The sequence below is a fragment of the Phoca vitulina genome, unplaced genomic scaffold (genome assembly GCF_004348235.1).
Source record: "Phoca vitulina isolate PV1807 unplaced genomic scaffold, GSC_HSeal_1.0 scaffold1, whole genome shotgun sequence".
NCBI lineage: Eukaryota > Metazoa > Chordata > Mammalia > Carnivora > Phocidae > Phoca > Phoca vitulina.
Window position 1 is genome coordinate 14,050,900 of NW_022589704.1, and position 11,036 is coordinate 14,061,935.

The following is an 11,036-nucleotide window of genomic DNA, read 5'->3' on the forward strand; positions in this document are numbered from 1 at the left end:
ATGTGCATGTCATGAAATATGTTTACACTATATTGAATGACAATTTTTTCATAGAATTCATTTGTATAACCATTTATTAGGTATCTTTAAATATTTAGCCATATTTAATATGTATTTTCATATGTATTTATCTATACATCTTCTATGTGCCAGGTAGAGTTTTAGGCACTGGAGACTCAGCAGTGAACAAAACAGACAAAAGCTTTGCCCTAAAGAGGAATACATTGGGCAGAATTGCCAATTATGATAAATTTTATAATGTGCAGAATGTACGGGCTGTGAGGAGAAGTAAAGCAGCTCAAGGACATGAGGAGTGCCATGGTGGAGGGAAGGTCACATTGTAGTTCTAAATAGGAGGATCAGCGCAGGCCTTCTTCAGAAGGTTACATTTGAGCTAGATACGCCCTGAAGGAAGTGAAGGAGCAAGCAAGCCATGCCACTGTCAGGGAAGAAAGTTCCAGGCAGAGAAGTAGGACAGTTCAAAGACCTGCCTAGAGTGTTCAAGCAACAGGGAGGAGGCTGACATCACTGCTGCAGGGTGGTGGAGGGAGAGAGATGTAGGAGATGTTGGGGGTACAAAGGGGCAGGAACCTGGAGGGGCTTTTACTGGAGGGGATTGGAGAACTGTTGCAGGGGTGTCAGCAGGACCAGGATACAAATCTCACTCAGGCTGTAGAAAGATCACTCTAGCTGCTGTGTTTTATGGCTATTGCAACAGTCACAAGGTGAAGACAATGAGAGCTTGGACCCAGGTGGTGGGCATGGCTGTGCTGACAAGTGATTAGATGCTGCATGTATTTCATACATAGAATCTGAGGAATAGGATGTGGGCTCTGAGAGAAAGAGATGTCACCAAGGCTCTGGGTCGTTGGGGTAAAGGGGACTGAGGTGGTTTTCCCTTCCCCTCTCTTTCTTTCTTCTGGTTTTTTACTTACTTTTTTTTTTAATAGTCATTTTTTAGGGCAGTTTTAGGTTCACAGCAACATTGGTCATTTCATTTTGAGGAAGGGGTGAGCTGTGGTCAGTTTAGAGCCTGTTAAGTTTCGGTGTCTAGTAGACAACCAAGTGTGGACATCAAGTAGGAGCTGGATCTATACGTCAAGGTTTTAGGGCATGGGTGTGGGCTGGAAATACAAATTCCAGAGTTGTCAGTATGTAGATGGTATTCGTAGCCGTGAGACTGGAGGAACTCCCCAAGGATGTGGTCAGTTTTCAGCATACCCTTCCATCTGTGCCAGCAGATCTGAGTCCTTTAAACAGTTTTCCTTTGCCAGGTGACACAGTGTTAGGCTTTGCTGGTAGAAGGGACTGATGAGGCATCGCAAGACGAATGGTTTCCTGTCTTGGGTCTGGTGTTCACCCACCAGGTTTTGGGGGGTGAGGGCACTTTTTGGTTTTTTCATCCACTTGCATGGTTTTCCCAGCCCTTGGGATCCCACGGTCTAGCTCTCTCCAGCATCTGGCTGCCCCACCCCGCCCCAGTGCTTTCTTAAGCCCTTGACCCGGTCGTGGCAATTTGGCTGCGACCCCCAGACAGTGTGGGCCTGTACCACAGCACAGACCACTGCTCCCTCACTTCTCTCCTCGGCCTACCGACCCCCATCACTCATGCTGGGAGGCAAGACTACCCTCCCATACGGCAGTCCAGCCATCTGGGCTGAGTCTGGCATAGAGGGGTACTGGGTCCCAGCAGAGCCAGGCCTTTCCAGCTCCCAGTTCCAGCAGTGCCTGCAATGGTCCCCAATCCCCTCTGGCACCCAGTCCCCTTTGTCCTACCAACCTCCTGTTATCCCATCATCAGCCCCAGCTCATCCACACCGGGGGAGTTGCTTCCCATGGCCTTCCCAACACAGACACCCAATGCCCAATGCACACGTGCCTATCAGCCTCGGCTTACCTGCATCCCAGAGGGTTGTTCCCGCTTGCCCAGTGACAATGGGCCAACAAATTTCTCCTCCTTCCAGTGGGTTGCGGTTTCACCTTCTTCAGTGATGGCTGAACCCCCTTTCGAGCCCGTCCTTCTTCAAGCACTCTCCCTTGGCCTGAGCTGCCCCTTAAAGTTCTCTTGAAATCTTCACAATTAGTCTTCCAAAATGGCTTACTAATTCCTTATTTTAAACTTCTTTCATTTAAATTACTGTGTGATATCCATCACCTGGGTGGGCCCAAACTGACAGAGGAGTTGATAGTAAAGAGAAGAAGACTAGGGATTTGAACTCTGGGGCACTTCACTGTTAAGAGGTTGGGAAGAGGGACTAAGGTGAGACCGAGTAAGCCAAGTAGCCAAGGAAGGAGGAAAATCAAAAGAACATGGCATTGTATCACTGGAGTCAAGCAAAGAACATGCTTACAAAGAAGGAAGTTGTCAACTATGTCAAAAACTGCTAATCAGTCATGTATGATGAGAACTGAGCGTGAAACTCAGGATGTAGCAACATGAAGATCACTAGCAGCCTTCACAAAAGCAGAAATGTTAGAAGCAATCTAAAGAGTCCAGCTACCAACCTGTCACCCAAGGCAAGACTGCTTTTGAGATGCCCTTGACAGATCTTCCACCTAAATATAAACATCCGAATTTGCTCGCAATATCACTATTCAGTTAATTTATTCTATTATGAACTTTAGGACTTTATATAATAAAATTTATATAAAAATAAATTTTTTCAAATGATCAGAGGCATCAGCTATTGTATAGAAAGCCATAGAATATTGAGATGTCCTCAGTATTGTATATATCAACTTAACTAATATTTATTGAGCATCTATTGTGTTGCAGGTATTGGTCTAGGAACTGGGATTATGGTAGTGAAATAGGGAAGCAAAGAGATTGCCATCACGAAGCTTCCATTTTGGTGGGAGACCAAAGTAATAAACTAGTGAACAAATACATAAACTAGGGTGTTTTCAGAGTGGTATGTACAATGAAGGAAATAGACTGAGTGCCAGGAACAGTAGGGAGTTACTTTGCAATTGTATAAATGTTTAGAAAAGTCCTCTCCAAAGAAATTTGAGCATTTGAACTAAGACCTAACTGTGGACAGTGGTGAACAAAAATCTGCACAAAAAGCATTCAGATAGAGCGTGTAACAAATGGGAGTTTTGTGTATTCAAGGGGCAAAAAGAGACCAAGACCTCAAGCACAGTGTGGAATCTGGGAAAGAAGTAGAAGATAAGATAAAAAGAGATGCAAGGGGAATTCTAGTTTCTGTCATGATGGAGCAAAAAGGGTGAGATTTACACTCCAGCCCTAAGCAATTAGAGAACTGGACAAATTATATATAAAACAGTGGTTTTCAGATTTTGGACAACTTGCAGTTATAACTGTGATCCTTGAGAGAAGGGGAAAAAGAAGGCAATCCCTACAATTGCACTAGGTTATGACAGGGAGATCGTTTCCAGGCTTAAGTGCAGGGAGGGGGGAACCTGGACCCTGGAAGTCTTTCTAAGTTGAAGAGTCCAAGATCAGAGTTTAGGATGGTCAAAGTGTGGATGGAATTTGTGGGTCATAGTCCAGAGAAGAGAGGGCTGTGCCTGGAGACAGCACAGGATACCTGCAGAGGTGTCCTCTCAAGTCTTTGGCTGAGTGTTGAGCTAAGTATTCATGAGAGGAAATTACCCAAGAGCCACCAGAAAGGAGAAGGCAGAAGAGTCTCAGAGCCTTTAATAGCCAAGTGGAAAAGTCTTACGAAACACAAGGCATTGGATAGAATCCTCAGAAGGGTGTCAACTTAGTAGTGAAGCAAAATTAGCTGTAGACTAAAGGCTGTTCTAGACTTACACCAACAAGGATCAAAAGCAAACCTCAAAAGAATCCAACTGAGTACAAGTACTTTAACTGTGAACCAGAATGTAAAGGAATACAACAAAACCTGCAATCCATACATAAAATTCACAACACCTAGTATCCAATAAGAAAAAATTACTAGAGGGGCGCCTGGCTGGCTTAGTCCGTGTGACTCTTGATCTCAAGATCGTAAACTCAAGCTTCACATTGGGTATAGAGATTACTTAAAAATAAAATCTTAAAAAAAATTACTAGACATGCAAGTAAATGGAATATGACCCATAATCAGTAGAAATAGAAATAGACCCATAAAGTGGAGATGATGCAACTAGCAGCTCTTATAAATACAGTCCACGTATTCAAAAAGGAGAGAAAAACAAGATCATAAAGAGGAGAGAAATAGATGATGTAAAAAAGACCCTAATGGAACGTCAAGAGTTTAAAACTACAGCATCTGAAATGAAAAATATATTGGGTGACATTAAAGCAGGAAAGCTCAACTTTGAAGACATAGCAGTAGAAGCTATCCAGGCAGTACGGAGATATTAAAAACAAAACAAAAAAAGAATAAAGCATCAATGACTTTCAGGACAATATTAAACGATCTAAAATATGTGTAATTGAAGTCCCAGTAGGAGGGCTAAGGAGACAGGGACTGAAAACATATTTAAGAAATAATCAACAACATTTTTCAAAATCTTTTAACTATAAATCAGTGGTTGGAAAACTATCACTTGTGTGCCAAATCTGGCCTGATGCCTATTTTGTAAATAAAATTTTAATTGGAGGGGCGCCTGGGTGGCTCAGTCGTTAAGTGCCTGCCTTGGGCTCAGGTCATGATCCCAGGGTCTGGGATAGAGCCCTGCATCGGGCTCCTTGCTCAGTGGGGAGCCTGCTTCTCCCTCTCCCACTCCCCCTGCTTGTGTTCTTGCTCTCGCTATCTCTCTCTCTGTCAAATAAATAAAATCTTAAAAAAAAAAAAAAAAAGTCAAATTGTTAAAAAGATTTTTTTTTATTGGAACACAACTGTGCTCATTTATGTATTGCGATTTACGTATTATGGCTGCTTTTGAGTAGTTGTGATAGAAACTCTTTGGAGTGCCAAACCTAAATTATTTACTTTCTAGCCCTTTCCAGAAAAAAATTGCCAGGGGATTGGGGGAGGAGATTAACTGTAAGGGACCGGAAAGGAATTTTTTGGGTTGATGGTATTCTATATCATGAGTATATTTGTCAAAGCTCATTGAATTGTACCCTTAAAACTGGTAAATTTTATTATATATAAATTGTACTTCAATAAAGCTAATTTCTCAAAATACAATCGATAAATGACTAGTTCAACATTTTGCAGCCTTTGATAAAGAGTTTGGCTTGTGTTTTAAATGTAATCAGTGGGAAGCCAATGGAGAATTTTAATCAGAGGAGGGACAATTTGAAAGTTTTTTAAACAGTAGTGTGGTGAATGATGGACAAGAGCCTGATTTCAAGGGTTTTGTAGTATTCTCCTGAAAAGATGATGGTGGCTTGTGAGCTCCCATGATGAGGTGGATTGATGATGTGTTTTTTAGGGAGATCCAGCAACCTTGCTGATTGAATATGGAAGCCAAGCCTGGAACCCCTGGCCCAGACAAAACTTTAAGGTCTTGGACAAGGAGGTGGGTGGTGGTGCTCTTTTACTGGGATGGGCAAGACTGGGGGAAGGCAAAATCCAGAATGTGAACGTCAACTCTTGTCTGACTCGTCACGTGTATGCCAGATAAATTATAATGTTCTACACACATAATCCTTTTGCTATTGCAGTTGAATTCAGGCATTCCTAACTTGGCAATAAGTTCACTTTCACTCTGGTTTAATGCTTCTAGAGAAAAACCAGCATTTTGACAATTGACAGTTGTATAAAAAATGAAAGATTCCTGTTTTAGATCTAGTTTAGATATAGATCATTGTGAACTCTTGCATAATTCCTCTTCCCAGAAGATATTTAAAATTATATGAAGCAAAATTAAAACATAATCAGCAGGGAGGCATTTTGAATGGCAATTCCACTCACTATAAAAATAATCAGTAAGGAGATTAAGTAAGATAATTTCACTGTGTTAATCTTCAACAAAGTCACTCTCCTTTCACACCTTGAGTTCTCATTTCTCCAAATACCTTATTACTCCAAAGATTCTGACATTCAAACTCTACCATTTGCATGCTCATTGTCTTTAATGGTGTGCTAAATTGTATTTGGAAAAACGATTAACCCACATGCGCCTTTTTAATTTTTATCATAAAAAGAATTTTCTGATGAGCTAAATGTACAGCATGTGTCTTATTAATTATTCATGTGTTTAACTTTATCTTGGGAAAATCAATACCAGCAAATCAAGCTCTTAATGTTTAGAAGGATCTCTCCTTTATATGTTTGCTCTTTGAAAATCAATCCTGCTTTTCTATCCAAACTTCTCCTGCCTCCCTCCTCTGCAGCAAAACCCTTCACTAATGAACTGTGTCTTCTCAGGGTGTGGCCATATAATATATGTGAAGCAAAGCAGAACCAAGAAAATTAGTTCTAAGTCTGCTGGTGTTTAGAAGTACCTTGTCACCTGGAGGTAGGGCCCTAACTGAATGAGTGTGTTGGGTTCACCCCAGCCTGGCTCCCGCTTGGATCCTTCAATTCCTTTTCTGAGTCAGATGGTCCTTTCATCTTCTGAGGTTCCTGATTGCTCCTACTACACATCTGGTTTAACCCTCCCAGTATAGTTTCCACACCTAAACTTTCCCTTGTTGCTCCTCTCCTTTCTCCTACCTATTGAACTTGAGGTAATGTATATTTCTTTTGTCTCCAACTGGAAGAAGAAACTGGTGCTTCTTAAGGGAGCGAGCTCCTGGGGTGCCTGCATGGCTCAGTTGGTTAAGCGTCTACTTTCAGCTTAGGTCATGATCCCAGGGTCCTGGGATCGAGCCCCGTGTTGGGCTCCCTGCTCAGCTGGAAGTCTGCTTCTCCCTTTCCCTCTGCCCCTCTGCCTGCTTGTGTTCTCTCTCTCTCTCAAATAAATAAATAAAATCTTAAAAAAAGAAAAAGTAGTGAGCTCCCTTAAAAAACATCTTCTGCAGGCTGGATTTGTCCATTCTCATCATTCAGAAATGAAATCAAGACTTTACTATGGTGTAAAGGGGACATCTGCCAAATATAGTCTCCTGGTCTCCAGCTCATGGGATTGGACATCTCAGCCACATTTAATTCTTCCACTAATTGGCATTTTCCTTTAAAAATCTGATCTACAAAGAGTCACAAATATTTGCATTTTTCTTGATTTTAATCTAAGTCCAATCATTCTAAATCAACTCCTTTTAGTTGGGCATGAGTTGTTTCCCGATGTAGAATCCAAGACTCTTGGATATCTACTAGTCTTTCCCCAGCAGCGTTTCAATTTCCTGGAGTCCCTGGGTCGACTGGACGTATTTTCATGTACACACACACACACACACACACCCTTTTGTTGTTTCTTGTTGTTTTCTTCATTTAAAATCAGCTTGTTCCAGAATGAAAACTATTACAAGATGGATTGTCTCTGCCTGGGTGTATGAGTTTCCTATGGCTGCGGTAATAATTTAGCACGAAATAGTGGCTAAAATTTATTATCTTATAGTTCTGGAGGTCAGGAGTCCAAAATCAGTGTCACTGGTGTAAAGTCAATATACCAGCAGGGTTGTGGTCTTGTAGGCACTTCAGGAGAGAATCAATTTCTTTGCCTTCACTAGCTTCTGAAGGAAGGAACGCCTACCTTCCTTGGCGTTCTTTGAAATTCCTACATTCCTTGGGAGAGGCTCTCGGTCTTCCATCTTCAAGGCCATCATGGAAAATCCTCAAAACTCTCTCCTCCTGCCCCACTGCCTCTATCAATCACACCCCCTTGTCTTGGACTCTGAGCCCCCTGCTTCCCTCTTACAGGGACCCTGTAATCACATCAGGCCTGCCTTGATAACCCAAGATAATCTTCCCTCTCAAGATTTTTAACTTAATCGTATCTGTGAAGTTCCTTTTGCCCTATAAAATAACATATCCACAGGTTCCCGAGATTAGGATGTGGACATCTTGGGATGGGGTGGGGAGGGGAGGCATTATTCAGCCTGCCACACCAAGTATACCATTTTATCTTGTTCTTCAAAATAAACATTATAATTAGTTAAATAATCAATATTTATTTTCTTTATGGATTGAAGCCCAGGGAGTTTAAAGACCTCTACAGTTGTGTTTTGTTTTGTTTTTAAAGATTTTATTTATTGGGGCGCCTGGGTGGCTCAGTCGTTAAGCGTCTGCCTTCGGCTCAGGTCATGATCCCAGGGTCCTGGAATCGAGCCCCGCATCAGGCTCCCTGCTCAGCGGGAAGCCTGCTTCTCCCTCTCCCACTCCCCCTGCTTGTGTTCCTGCTCTCGCTGTGTCTCTCTCTGTCAAACAAATAAATAAAATCTTTAAAAAAAAAAAAAGATTTTATTTATTTGTTTGTCAGAGAGAGAGAGAGAGAGCTCAAGCAGGGGGAGTGGCTGGCAGAGGCAGAAGCAGGCTTCCCACTGAGCAAGGAGCCCGATGTGGGACTCGATCCCAGGACCCTGGGATCATGACCTGAGCCGAAGGTAGACGCTTAACCGACTGAGCCACCCAGGCGTCCCATCCCCTTTGTTTTTTTTGTTTTTTTTTTTTGTCGCATTGACCAGTTCCTTTTCTCCTGTCACTTCACAATATAAAACATGATTTCTGAATTATTAAAAGGCCATCCTCTAATTGGGCTGGACAATTCATTTGAAGAAGGCCATGTAAAAATGTTTTGCCAGTAGAAAACTCATGGGAAGTTAAGGCCACCAGGATAATGTTATGTCTTAATTCTTTCCATGCTGATGGCAGTGTATTTGCTAATGTATCATCTTTGGGCTTGAGATATCAAAAGTAATTTGAAGAACTGGTATAAGATTAAGTTGATTTAACTAGTAGCTGTCAAGAATCTACTACATGCAAGATACCTAATGAAATACCTTAAAGAACATGCCGTCCAAATGAAGAGGCAAGACAAATCACCTGAATACTTAGCCAGGTCGGGAGTGCAGGCATTACCAAAGAGACAGCCAATACATCCAGAAAGACTTCTGTGTTCCTTCTTGCTCCTTCAGTATTTCATTTGAATCCATTTTCACTTGGAAAAATTTGAAGGGCAGGGAATGGGTGGGAAGGTACAGTTTTGTTCTGTTTTAATTTATAGACTATTTTTCACAGCGGTTTTAGATTTACAAAAAATTTAACAGAAAGTTCAGAGGGTTTCCACATATCCCTTCTCTGCTTACCATTTCCTGATTATTAACATCTTGCATTAGTACATTAGTGTGCTACATTTGTTACCATTAATGAACCAATACGGATGCACTATTATTAATTAACATCTGCATTTTACATTAGGGTCCACTCTGTGTGGTAAGCTCTATGGGTTTTGACAAATGCCTCATGTTAGGTATCCACCATTCCAGTATCATACAGAATAGTTGCATTACCGTAAAAATCCCCTGGGTTCCATTTATTCATCCCTCCCGCTTCCCTCAAACTTCTGAGAGCCACTGATTATCTACTCTCTCTATAGATTTGCCTTTTCCAGAAAAATCATATGGTTGGAATCATATAGCAAAAAGGTGGCCTTTTCCGATTGGCTTTATTCACTTAGCAGTATGTATTTAAGTTTCCTCCATGTCCTTTCATGACTTGATAACTAATTAATTGTTATCACTGAATAATATTCCATTGTATGGGTGTACCTCAGTTTGTTTATCCATTCCCCTATTAAAGGACATCTTAGTTGCTTCCAGCTTTTCCCAACTATGGATAAAGCTGCTATAAACATTAGTATACCGGTTTTGAGTGGACAGAAGTTTTCAACTCTTTTGGGTAAATACCAAGGATTTCTGGATCATGTCTTAAGACTACGTTAAGCTTTGTAAGAATCTGTCAAACTGTCTTCCAAAGTGACTGCACCATTTTGTGTTCCCACCAGCAACGAGAGTTCTTACAGCTCTACATCCTTGCGGACATTTGCTCTTGTGAGTGTTTGGATTTTAGTCATTCCAAAATGTGTGTGTTGGTATCTCGTGGTTAATTTTAACTTGCAATTCCTCAGTGACGTATGAGGAGGAGCACTTTTTCATATGCTCATCTGCCACCTGTGTATCTTCTTTGGAGAGGTATCTGTGCAGATATTTTGCCCATTTAAAAAGTGGATTGTTTTCTTATTGCTCCGTTTTTAGAGTTCATCGCATGCTTTGGATAGAAGTCCTTTATTAGATAGGTGTTTTGCAAATACTTTCTCCCAGTTTGTGGCTTGTCTTTTCATCCTTTTAACCATGTGTGTTGCAGAGCAAAAGTTTAAAATCTGGTGAAGTCCAACTTACCAGTTTTTGTTTTTTGTTTTTTCTCATGGATCAAGCTTTTGGTGTTGAATCTAAAAGTTCACTGCCAAACCTAAGGTCACATAGATTTTCCCCTGTGTTATCTTCTAGATGATTTATAGTTTCAAGTTTTATTATTAGGTATATGATCCCTTTGAGTTAATTTTTGTGAAAGGTGCAAGATCTATGTTGAGATTCACTCTTTTTTTTTTGGGGCATGAGGATGTCCCATTCTGGCACTGTTTATTGAAAAGATGATCTTTTCCCCCATTGAATTGCACTTGCTCCTTTGTCAAAAATCAATTGACTGTGTATGCTTGTGTGGGTCTATTTCTAGGCTCTCTATTCTGTTCCATTGGTCTATTTGTCTGTTCTCTCACCCATAGCAGGCTGTCTTAGTTATTATAGCTTTATAGTAAGTCTTGAAGGCAGGTAGTGTATGTACAGGTTTTAACAGCCCACACATGCTTCATGAAATATGGCCATTTAAGTGCAGTTCTTTCCTTGCAATTTTAAATCTTTTCTTTGTTCATGAACACCATCCTGTTACATTTCATCATAGCTCCAAATTCTAGGAGACTTTACCCTCTTTCCCCTGCAGAACAGTTTTCAGGTGTTGATGGACTTTGGGTAGGAAATTATTATTACCTAGTAAGGGAAACAAGGATTTCCTCTTTCTAAACTATGACTGCATAAAATGGATTATATAATAATATACTCCACTGAGGGTGGTATGCCTCAGTCCCTCCCAACCCCAATTATTGATGATCACGCACTTGTGAGCAAGAGTGCAGCCTAGACACATGTTGTCTCGATCCTCATCCCTTTCCTCTCTCCT